This window comes from Penaeus chinensis, chromosome 25 (genome assembly GCF_019202785.1).
Source record: "Penaeus chinensis breed Huanghai No. 1 chromosome 25, ASM1920278v2, whole genome shotgun sequence".
Classification (NCBI taxonomy): domain Eukaryota; kingdom Metazoa; phylum Arthropoda; class Malacostraca; order Decapoda; family Penaeidae; genus Penaeus; species Penaeus chinensis.
The window spans coordinates 21,069,561-21,082,060 of record NC_061843.1 but is presented as its reverse complement, the minus strand read 5'-3'; positions in this window follow the sequence as shown (position 1 = coordinate 21,082,060).

Here is a 12,500-nt window from a genome sequence, read left to right as displayed (position 1 = left end):
GAGGAAGGGAGGGAGAGGAGAAGGGGGAGGAAGCAGGGAGACAGCATGATGGTAGCAGCATACCTAAACATACTGTAAATGAATATTCCGCGATACCTTACTAGTATATTGTAATAAAATGATTATTCAATTATGCATCGCGATGGAAGATAAATGTAGAATACAATACGAAAGCGGAAGTGTCTAACAATGTGAGCGCCGCGTTATTTTACTAAAAGCTTGCAATGATGATGTTAATCTTATTGCGATAGACTGATATGGACAAGGGAGTGGTGACAATGATAAACTTGAATATATTATAAACGTGGTAGCCAATTTAGTTCGGCGTTACCGCATTAGAAAATTGTACTAATGACGATGACATCCTTTTTACAAAATATGACAGGTGAAGGGTGATATCTATTGCTAATGCGAACAAAAATAATGTTTTCATGCCCAGAAAGTGTTAAGGATAAATATCATGACGTAAATTCAGTAGATTATTCGACATTATATAATAATCTAGTTCTGAAATTATCAAATATATGAAGTACATAGTGTTTGTTCCAATACCATCACTTTTTATACATCTTTTTATGTTCAGGTTTTCCCCTTATTTTGGCCCTTGCCAGAGTCCAAATGAATGCCAGCGTGAGCCAATCCAGTCGATCAACTGAAATGAGAATATCACCCTCGAGTGTGACGCTGGGATTGAAATGATTCTCTCTTTGAAAGACCTGTAGATTACTTTTGGAAGGTGAAAAACGTCACTTTTCTCCTATTTGAAAAGATAGAAGGAGTACTCTGTCCCTCGTTCGCCCCTCCCTTCTTCCTTTCGCCTCCTTTCTTCCACTTCCTTTCCCTTTCTCGCTCTCACCCCTAAATCTTCTTTAAATCCAATTCACTCCTCCCATCTGCCCTCATCGGTCCCCTCCAACCTGCTTTCTCTTCTTCCATATCCTTATCTTTGCACCCTTATCCCTTTCACTCCTTCTTCCACCCCCCCCCCCCCCCTTTTCCACCTCTCCCTCTCACATTATTCATCTCCTCTATTTCTTCTTCACAGTCTCCCTTTTCTCTTTCAGTCCCCTCCCCTTCCCTTTCTACCGGTCCCCTTTTCTACTCCCCCTTCCCCTCCTACCTTCTTCGTTAACCTCCCCGCCCCCCTGTTCATAAACGAATGGTCTAACTATTTAAATGCAGTGTACTAAAATTATGACAATAATAATTCCAACAATAATGATAATACTGCTTTCTTTGTACCATCGCTTCTCAACCTTGCATGGACTAAACAACATATATATATATATATATATATATATATATATATATATATGTATGTAAGTATGTATGTATATGATCACACACACACACACACACACACACACACACACACACACACACACACACACACACACACACACACACACACACACACACGCACGCACACACACACCGAATCAAATACCTTATTGAGGACGATGTAGGTTTTGAAAAGCTCGTGACTCAACGGCGATGCTCTACAAAGCGTAAGGATGCACTCTAATGTGGATTTGCCAGAAGTGAATCCCGATTCCTCAGGTCTCATACGTAGCAAAACGATATGAGCAAGACCTAATTTGATATGTTGTGTAAGGCATTGCCTCTCCGATAACCCCAGTCCCATTGATCGCCTTCCCCGTTCCAGAGAGGGGTAACGACGCCCCTCGGCAAGTACTAGATTGTGGGATGGCAGCCAGGACAGCTGTCAAAAGTTCACCACCAACCTTTAACAGCTTAGCAGGGTAATTGTCTTCTGCATTACCTCTCTTCAGCTTTGAAATAGCCTCCTAAACTTGTCACCCAAGAAGGTTCCTTACTGATGGGTGGATCCAGCCCTGGGAAAACGACTGCTCGAAGTACATCAACACGATCTGAGATGATCTGGTAATCTACTGAGAGGAGGGCTTACAGTTCAACTTTCTCAGGGTTTGGTCAGTATTTACTAAGAAATAGTCTTCCACGCCCTCAAGTTTGGTTCCAAATTTATCAATCTAGGGGGTACACACATATATTTATTTGTATGTATGTTTATTTATACTGTATGTAATAGCTGAATTTTTTTTTTTTAAATCTTTTGAACTCTTAGTGATTTGCACAATAGTTGATTGATTGTTGAAAGAAACATAATTATATTTACATGATAAGAAAAGCTCAGTTGGTGTATTTCTGAACAGTTGTATGCAGATATTTGTGTATAGACTCATTTAGATTTTTATTAACAGCCAATGTAAAGACAGTAAAGAACAAATACGTTTTTTAGTCTAGGTAAATAAGGTAAAATTAGGATGGTGAGCGAGAAGAGGAGAGAGGAAAGAGAGAGTACGTACAGAAGTTAAACAGATGGATCAATGTGAAGAGGAAAATCCATTATACACAAGTCATTGCAAATCCCTAGTCTCCGTGTGTCAGGCCAATAAATACACATTTACGATTTTCTTGGTCTGCCTTACTTGGGTACATGTAACATCATTAACCTCGAAATATCTGCCAAGTGAGATCAATCTTTTATTCGCCTTTTTTTTATATATTTTCTCCTTCCTTCCTCCGTTGCCTTTGCCTCTCTCTCTCTCTCTCTCTCTCTCTCTCTCTCTCTCTCTCTCTCTCTCTCTCTCTCTCTCTCTCTCTCTCTCTCTCTCTCTCTATCTCTCGCTCACTCTATTTTTGTTCTCTTCCCCTCTCCCAGGTTTTTCCTTTCGCCCTTTTTACAAGCCTCTACTAATGAACTGTAAATAAACTGTAATTTTCCCACGTACACCCTGTGACAGTCATCAGCTGGTGTATGTCGTTGCATGAATTAGTTTTACAAAATTGAGATCTTACTCAGTGTACAGGACAGGCTACCAAATGAAGAAAAATATAAGATTCTATAACTACAGGCGTCTTCTGTACCGTATTAAAGTTTAATCCATATCCACAGTACTTGCACCGAAGATGCAAGACACACCTGCCAGACGCATGAATCATTGTGATTATCAGTAAATTTGCAGTTTTACATGAAAGAGCTGGTATAATTTTAATATCACACGGTAAAGTTGATAACAAGACGTCTGTTACAGAAAGAGAAACGGCCATTTCCGCATACCATACGAATGCGATAATGGAGCCTGGACTTTGGATTAAGATGTCTGTAATATATTTATCAGCCATTGTAACGTCTGCACTTCAGTTAAATTGTGCAAATCTGTTACTTGTATTACAGTTTTGTATACATTCTTACATCATGATACAGGTAATCGTTGACTACTCACTCCAATCAATGCCGAAGTCATGGCGCTAGCATCGCATTCGTATAATTTGCGGTAATCGTGGTAACCCTGATATACAGCAGCATTATATCATGATAATTATATCTGTGTCAGATATATATATATATATATATATATATATATATATATATATATATATATATAACTTCAAAATAATTTTTAAAGTTCATAGGCAATTTATCTGAAGGTGACAAACAAACATCAGATATTCTCAACATTATTCTTATTCTTGTTTTTAGTGACAGCTCGTCCTCGTGTGTGATTGAGAGGCATGGGTTACTTTTCACGCCGTTTTGCAGTTGACTGTAGTTTAAAGACTCAGAATATGTGTACCTTGAATTTGAAACCACATGGTTAAGCTATTAAAAACTTTCTTTTTTATTCCAACAAAATACTGCATGAGAAGGGAATGTTTTTCCAACCTGGAAATAATGTTGCCTCTTCTGTGTCTGTAAACCCTAGAATTCTCTGTGGTATTTTCTATTCATTTTTATTTTCACTTTTGAGGATTATGTTACATTTTGAGGATTATATTGAATATTCCACAACTTATTCGAATGCGCACTGATGAATTTTTACAAACATCTCTGACAGGAAAATGTCAGATTTTGCTTCGCTATTCCTAGGAATGACAGTGAGTTGATGACATTGTCATTACGTATTTGTACATGATTGGTGTGATTAACTTGCTCGTTCTGCTTATGTGCTGGATTACGGTCTGGAGCTTAAAAGTTAATGCAGTCCGAAGGTGATTTAAAAGTTGAACCTGGACGCTGCTATTGCGCATGCGGATTAAACTTTAATACGGGATTAACTTTTATAGCGGGTAAAGAATTATAATTATAAATAGTTCTGGCTTATATAATTCGCTGGATTTGTAAGTCTATATCTAGCATTCTGTGACTCCTACATATATTGACACGTATGTTTTATGTATAATATTACTAACTGTGAAGCATGAAATCCTGTAATATTGTATGAAATTATGAAGCTGTTATTTATAGAATTCGTAACTCCAAATAAAAGTTCTAGGACACCTTTCTCTTTTTCTATATTAAGATTCCTTTGACGCGTATACTGAGAATTCCCTTCCATACAGAGAGCCATGACTCGTGCAAATGGCTTTCTAGTTAAGCTATACATAGAATTCTGCAAGGCGGATGTAAATATAAATCTGAAACTCATCTGTTACGATTACATAATTCATATATAACTGAGGTACACACAATTCAGCATTTCTTTTATGTGAGTTTTATGTCATTTGTTTACGTTTTGGTCTCTTCTGTGGAATGATATGACGATGCCATTTATGATATTATGTATGTTCTATGTATATATATATATATATATATATATATATATATATATAATACACTTTAAACGATATGCAGTCGTATTAGGGTATTTAAGTTTCCCTTCCTTTCTTTTCTGTTTACTTCTTGTTATCATTCTAATTATTGTTCTTTTCCTCACAGTTATGTTTATTTCTATTTTCATTCTCTCCATTATTTTATAAATATAATTATTGACATGCTAATGGAATTATTATTTAGGAGTCTATAACTCTTATAAACACTCTAACACTCTTCTGAAAATATAAACATTTTATAGAAATGACCTCTTATCAAACGTAAGGTGTCATATACTTATCTATAATAACTATACAGTATTCTCACTTTTTATTGCAAAAAAGATTGTTAACTCCTATATACAGAAATCTGGATGCAACACCTGCTATGTTGCAAGATGCGACTATAAATAAGCTGTCGGATTTTTATCTAAATCAAGCAAGAATGTCCTCGGTATGCAAAGGTCGGGGTTCCGAGGTCTAATTTTAGTGCGTCGACTCCGTTACAGGAAGTGACGTCACGAGCACCCTTCCCCTGGCAACGTAGGGATGAATGAAAGCGTGCTGAGTCAGTGTCCATAGTTGTGAATGATTGCCTTGTACTTTTTTTTTTCTCTTCCTCTCTCTACGTCTCTGTCAGTCTGTCTATTCCCTGTCTTTGAGTCCTTCTCCTTCTGTTCCTTTCGACTGATATCTTGGCTTGCCTCCCTCCCCCTCCCCCCCTCCTCTCCTCTCTCTCTCGTCGAACACAAAACGTCTAAACATTTTATGGTAGAATTAACACTGCATGCATAATGGAAAACAATCCTCTGTATATATATTTTTGGTAGTTACCATGTATTCTTGTCTATATACATACATACATGTATATATTTGATTTCATCTTTATACACACGTTATTGTATTTGTGTTTTTGTCTGCTTGTTTGTGAGTGTGGGTATGCATTGCTATACATTGACTTTCTGTCCTTTTAATATACAGGCGTGTGTATGCGTGCTTGTAAGAACAATTGATTTCATAAACCTTCCTTCCTTCCCTCCGATACTTTGAATTATATATAACTCAATGGCTATTTTAGCGAATTTTATAGCCGCCGTCAAACCTTCTTTTAACAAGGCCAGGTGACACAAATTCCAGTTTAGATAAAAATCAGACCTTTAATTGTTTACTGTTTTTGCTGAGTAGTAGTCTCTGTTTCGGGAGAACATTTTGGTAAATTGGCCGTCCACTTGTGCGTGACGAGAGAGAGAGTTTTCCTTCCCTGGCTAAGCTTTGTTTTCTATCCTTGTTTTACATTTCTTCATTCTCTCTCTCTCTCTCTCTCTCTCTCTCTCTCTCTCTCTCTCTCTCTCTCTCTCTCTCTCTATATATATATATATATATATATATATATATATATATAAATGTGTGTGTGTGTAGAACAAGAATGAATATAATCGCAATACCAGAGATGCATTTAATCGGTTTCAAATATATATTCGTCTGAAAGACAAAGCTATAACCGAAACCGGTTACATACATTTTTTGTATTGTGAAGATACTCATTCTCAATCATATCTTCACTATATTTGTCACAATGGATACGGGTCACATACATACATACTTATATATATATATATATATAGATATGTATATATATATATATATATATATATATATATATATATATATATATATGTATACACACTCACACGCACACACACACACATACACTCACCCCGGGCACGGCAAAGGTCGCGGGCTCGCGCCACGCAGCCGGCCGGGGGCCGCCGGGGTAACCATTCCCCGTGCCGCCCCGCTTCTCGGTCGGTTTGTGGCCCTGCCCTTCACACAGGCGACCGCTCTCGTCTAGACGTCCGGAATGGTTTTCGAGTACCGCCCCCCCCCCTCACTGAGGTGAAACAACCTTTGGATGGTTGCTTCAGAGGGATGAAAGGAATCAGCTGACAAAAAGGACAAAACCCCCCTTCCCTCACTGAGGTGAAACAGCCTTTGGATGGCTGCTTCAGAGGGAAGGGGGAAACACTTTGAAAAGACACAGGTCCTTTCCTTCCTCACTGAGGTGAAACAACCTTTGGGTGGTTGCTTCAGAGGAATGTAAGGAACTGCCTGGCAAGAACGCAAAACCTCCCTTCCCTCACTGAGGTGAAACAGCCTTTGGGTGGCTGTTTTAGAGGGAAGGGTGAACCACTTCGAAAAGACACAGGTCCTCTCCTTCCTCACTGAGGTGAAACAACCTTTGGGTGGTTGCTTCAGGGGAACGAAAGGAAGTGCCTGACAAGAACGCAAAACCTCCCTTCCCTCACTGAGGTGAAACAGCCTTTGGGTGGCTGTTTTAGAGGGAAGGGGGAACTACTTTGAAAAGACACAGGTCCTTTCCTTCCTCACTGAGGTGAAACAACCTTTGGGTGGTTGCTTCAGAGGGATGAAAGGAACTGCCTGGTAAAAGTGCAAGACTCCTCTTCCCTCACTGCGGTGAAGCAACCTTTGGGTGGCTGCCTCAGAGGGCTGAGCAAAAGGGCTCCAAACAATGATGTCTCGTAGGTGGAAGGGCATCCCCTCTGGTCTCTCCCCAAGGGTTTACACCTACCCACGCGTTTGCCGTGCGTGGCAGCCTTGTGCGCTGTGGAGACGGGAGTCCTGGAGGTTGAGCGATGCCGTGAACGAGTACGCCCTGCGGCTAGCAACACGCCTCTTTGGTCCTCTATTCCAGCAAGACAGGCGGCCTGATCCCGGCCCGGTCACGGTCAATCGGCTGGTCTCCCCCGGGAGGCTAGGGTCAAGCAGTCATGCCGCCATTGGCACTCACAATGGTCCGTGAGTGCCGTCACAATGGCTATTGGCTGCGTATATCCTCTCATCACTCCTGTTGCTGTTAGACACTGGTTCTGACACTCAGCTTCCCCTTGTTGGACTCCGTGGTGGGTGGGGGCGTGAGAGGATGAAGCACTTACCAATTCATGGAAAAAACAATCAAACACCCCCCACAGACTGAACTTACAGTTGACGAACCGCGCAAGGCCCAGACCACGGTAGTCACCATGAAGGCATATGCGCCTTCCGGTGGCAAAAGAAAGCCCCAAGCACAGGATGACACTGTCACCCCTGCTGCTAAGGTGGACAAGACCGAAGCCAATGGGTCTGTCCACCGAATAGTCAAAGATCTTGACTCGCGAGCTGGCCTCTCCAGGCCAGCAGCTAAGCCAGGGAGGCCCCTGAGTTCACAGACGGCCTCCCCGACTGAGAGGGGAGAGCAGACTGAACCAGCCGCATCAGCTCCTGCCTCCTCAAACAAGCCCGAAAGCCGAAAGGGCGGGCCGAAGCGTCCGAGGCCGGATACCGACTCTGATGAAGAGTCGGGACCCCCTAAACGCTTCACCCAGTTCAAAGTGCCAGCTAAACCCGAAGGCTTCGACAATGCCTACCAATTGGTCAGGGCATTGGAGTTGCAACGGAAAATCCGGTTGTCGATCCGGGTCGCCCGAGATCAGGGCATGATCATAATGCCCAAAGATCAAGCTACCTTAAATTTCCTCCGGGAAACGAAGGAGCTAACTGATGGGAGAAAAGTGAGTCTTTCCCCACTAAGTCCCGAGGAAAAGAGAACCAAGATGGTGCTACTTGGCTTCTCAGTCTCGTACAATGTGGAGCTGATCGCTTCACACCCACAGGTCGTGCAGGCTTCCCGAATGTCGAAGGGGAAGACCCCAACCAGGCAAGTCCTGGTGACCATGAAAGGTGCCCCAACCACTACCCTTGATCTGGGTAACTGGGGCACCTACAACCTTCGAACGTATGTGCCAGAACCACTTCGGTGTTTCAAGTGCCAGAAATACGGTCACCACAAGGCTAACTGTACAGCCAAGCCTAAATGTGGTGTCTGTAGCAAGGCACACAACACAGAGGTATGCCTCAAGGCATACAAAGAGGAAAAGAGGGACACAACAGCCAAATGTCCCAACTGTGCCAAGAAGCATCATGCCTGGAGCCTGACTTGCTCTATCAGGAAAAAGGCGGCCCTCAGGCGACAAGAGGTTGCTCAAAACCGATCCTGCCCCACCGGGCACCCATGTCTGGGGAAGGAACAAAAGTGAAAAGGCCCCCCGACCTCCTAAGAGGAAGGAAGCCGTCCCCCAGCCGACACCGGATGTCTCCAACAAAAAGGAGTTTCCGACAATGCCAAAGGTGCAGAAAAAGAAACTAAAGAAAAAAGTTTCTAAGAGCACCACAAAAACCTCCCCAACAGATGATCATCTCCTCTTTGACGAGGACGATATGACTCTCCTGTTAACTGCTGTTGTCACAGCAGTAGCAACAGCCCTGGGGAGGTCGAGTGAGGAGGCCGAGAAGGCAGTTTCGGTCGCCATGACGGCAATGATCCAGACTGTCGCAGCCCTGAAGGGAAGAAAGCTGGCTAGAGAAAAACCAGCCTCACCCTCACCCCAGGACGAGACTCCCCTCCCCACTCCAAACCAGGCCATGCCTTCACAGGCAGAGCCAAAACAGGCTGAATCTGTGCAGCCAGAGCCAGATCACGCTGACCTTGCCCAGGCAAGGCCAGCAAGGCCAGCCAAGAAAAAGTCTGAGAGAAAAGCCGAACCAACCAAAGTCAGAGCTACCAAAGGCTCTCCACCCCCCAGTGGACCCAAGGATAGCCTGACAACAGACGAGGAGCCCTCAACCAGCGAGGACCTCGCAATGGAGTTGTCAGACTCCGACGATGTCTCTGATGTAACTATCACTAAGTAACATCATGACACACCATCTAAGCATCCTACAGTGGAACATCAATAGCTTCTCTACAAAGAACGCTTTTCTCCAAGCAGTAGTGCGATCAAGGAACATTGAGATTGTCATGCTCCAGGAGACATTAACAGTGGACACTGTTCGCTTCTCAGGGTACCATGCCTTCACACTGCCACGAACACCTGGCAAGAGAGGCTTGATCACCCTTGTAAGAGCAACAATCCCCTGCTCCGCAATAGCCGATGCATCGCACTGTGGAGACGATGTTGAATCCCTTGCCGTCGAGGTTCACCTGGCCGGGGGGCCCCTCAAACTGTACAATGTGTACAGCCGGCCACGCTGTAAAAGCTTAGACATCAGCCAGGTCTGTGCTTCTGCTGCACACGACCGAGTGATCATAGGGGGAGACTTCAATGCACACCACCCCATCCTGGCTCCCTGCCGGGCACCGGATGCGGCCGGCTATCACATAGCCGACGTGCTAGAGACATTCCCTGAGATCGCTCTCCTCAACACCCAAGAGCCAACGCATGTCAGAGGAGGGGTCCTAGACCTCACCCTGGCCACTGCGACTCTGGTGGGGAGGATTGGCTGGTGTGTCGATGAGACCGTCACAAGTGACCATTACGGCACTATAACTACCCTCATGGATGCTGGCCCAGCCGAAATCCTAAGACCAAATCCAAGATGGGAAACAGACAAGGCCAACTGGCAGGCGTTTCAAAACGCCTTGGCCCTCTGTCTGAGATGCAACAATCCCCCACAAAGCGAAAATGTGGAAGTGCTCGAAGCCAGCCTGCTAAACGCCATTAATGAAGCAGCCTCACAGACCATATCCAAAACTCGGCCTGGGTCCAGAAGTCACAAAGACGCCTGGTACTTCAATGACGAGATCAGGGAGGTCAACCACAGGGTGAACATGTGCCGAAAACTATTCCGAAGGCAAAGAACCCCTGACAACCTATCCCTCCTAAGGGAAGCTGTCACGGATGCCAAGGAAACTGCCAACAGAGTCAGGCAGGAAAAGTGGCTGGAATGGTGTGAGTCCTTCGACCACCAAACCACCCTTTCAGAGCTGTGGCAACGGGTCAAGCGAGCTACCAGCCGCTCAGCCCCGAGGTACACCCATCACGACGCCCAAGCAGAGGCTAACAGACTGGCGCACGAGTTCTCTGCGAGAACGAGCAGCAACAGTCTGCCAGCCGAGCTGAGGGCAAGACAAGAGCGTCTACAGCCAGACAGACACACTCAGATCAGAGAAAGGGCAGCCGAACCCGATAACTCAGACGTTATCTTTTCTCTGAGGGAACTAAGGAAAGCCTATAAAACCAGTTCCAACACAGCCCCGGGCTCTAATGGGATCTCGTACCCCATTATCTCCCACCTAGGACAAGCAGGTGAGCGTGCACTCTTGCAACTCATCAACAAGTCCTGGGAAACTTCCACTCTACCCCAGAGTTGGAAGAGGGCTACCATAGTTCCCGTCCCAAAACCAAAGGAGCCGGGGAAGTACCGCCCCATCTCTCTGCTCAGCTGCCTGGCCAAGACGGCTGAGAGGATGGTACTAAACCGGCTTCAATGGAAAACGGGACCCCCGCACGAACACCTTCATGGGTTCACAAGGGGCATGGGCACAGCACACAGCTTAGCCACGCTCTTAAGCACAATCAGCAAGGGCCCAGCTGTGGTGGTATTCCTTGACCTGGAGAAGGCTTTTGAACTGGCAAGTCCGCTTGCCATTCAGGAAAGCCTGATCCAGAAGGGAATCAGAGGAAAGCTCTTGGCTTGGATAGGTGACTACTTCAGGAACAGGACTGCCAATGTCAAATTCCAGGGTCACCTATCGCAGCACATGCCGCTCGAAAATGGAACGCCACAGGGTGGGGTTCTCAGTCCAGCCCTATTCAACACTTTAATGTCCTGCATCCTCAACATAAACCTCCCACTGGGGTGCCAGATCATCTCGTATGCAGACGATCTCGCTATCACCTCCACTGGACCACGCAGCCAGAATAAAGCCCAGCGTTGTCTGGACCTCGTGTCAGAGGAGTGTTGTAGGACGGGACTAAAGATCTCTGCTGCCAAATCCAAAGCCATGGCTTTGAGACAGAGAGTTCGAGGCACAAGACTGAAAATCCAGGGAGTGGAATTAGAATGGGTCAAGGACTACCTATACCTTGGGGTAAGGATAGACCGGACCCTCTCCTTCCATAAGGAGGTCCAGTACCTGGTTGACCGAACCAAAGCAAGACTGTCTGTCATGAGAGCAATGACTGGGAGACGCATAGGGGCCAGACACAAAGTACTAAGATCATTCTATGTACATGCTGTCCGGCCCATTGTGGACTATGCCTCAGTCGCTCTAATTGCTGCAAAGAAAAAGCACACAGACAAATTAGAAACAGTCCAAAATGAAGCTGCCAGGATCATTCTGGGTGCCCCGAGGTGGACGAAGGTCCTCAACCTCCTGATGGAGGCAAACCTTCTCCCCCTGGACTCACGAATCGATCTAACGGCAACACAATTTCTGTCAAAGGTCATCCAGGCTCCCAGGAACACAAGCCTAAGACAAAAATTAGTCAGATGCCTCGAACAAGACAACGAGCTCGTTGCAAACAACTCCTGGCTGTCTCATACAGCCAGGGTGTTGATACGCCATCAGCTCAAAGAACAGCTTCTTGCTAAGGGCATGGACTCCCCCCACCCCGACTTTGCCGAAGCCCCGCCGTGGGCACTGAGCCTGATAGAGTTCAACATAATGAACCTGTCAATGAAAAAGAGCCTATACCCCATGCCTAGCCTAAAGGCAGAAGCCCACAGGGTCATTGCAGCCATCACTCCTCCGGGTAGTAGAACATACTACACGGATGGATCGGTCGATCCCTTGAGCCATACTGCAGGCGCCGGCTTTGCAGCTAGGGATGCCACGCGATCCATGAGGGTAACAGACAACGCCTCCTCGCTACAGGCAGAGGCAGTTGCAATCATGGGAGCCCTAGGCCACGCGTCCCTAAGGGAAGGACACGTGGTCATACACACAGACTCCAGGGCAGCCATTGACTGTCTTCAGCACAGCTCACCCACAGACAACATCTACCTACTGACCACGATTCTCACAA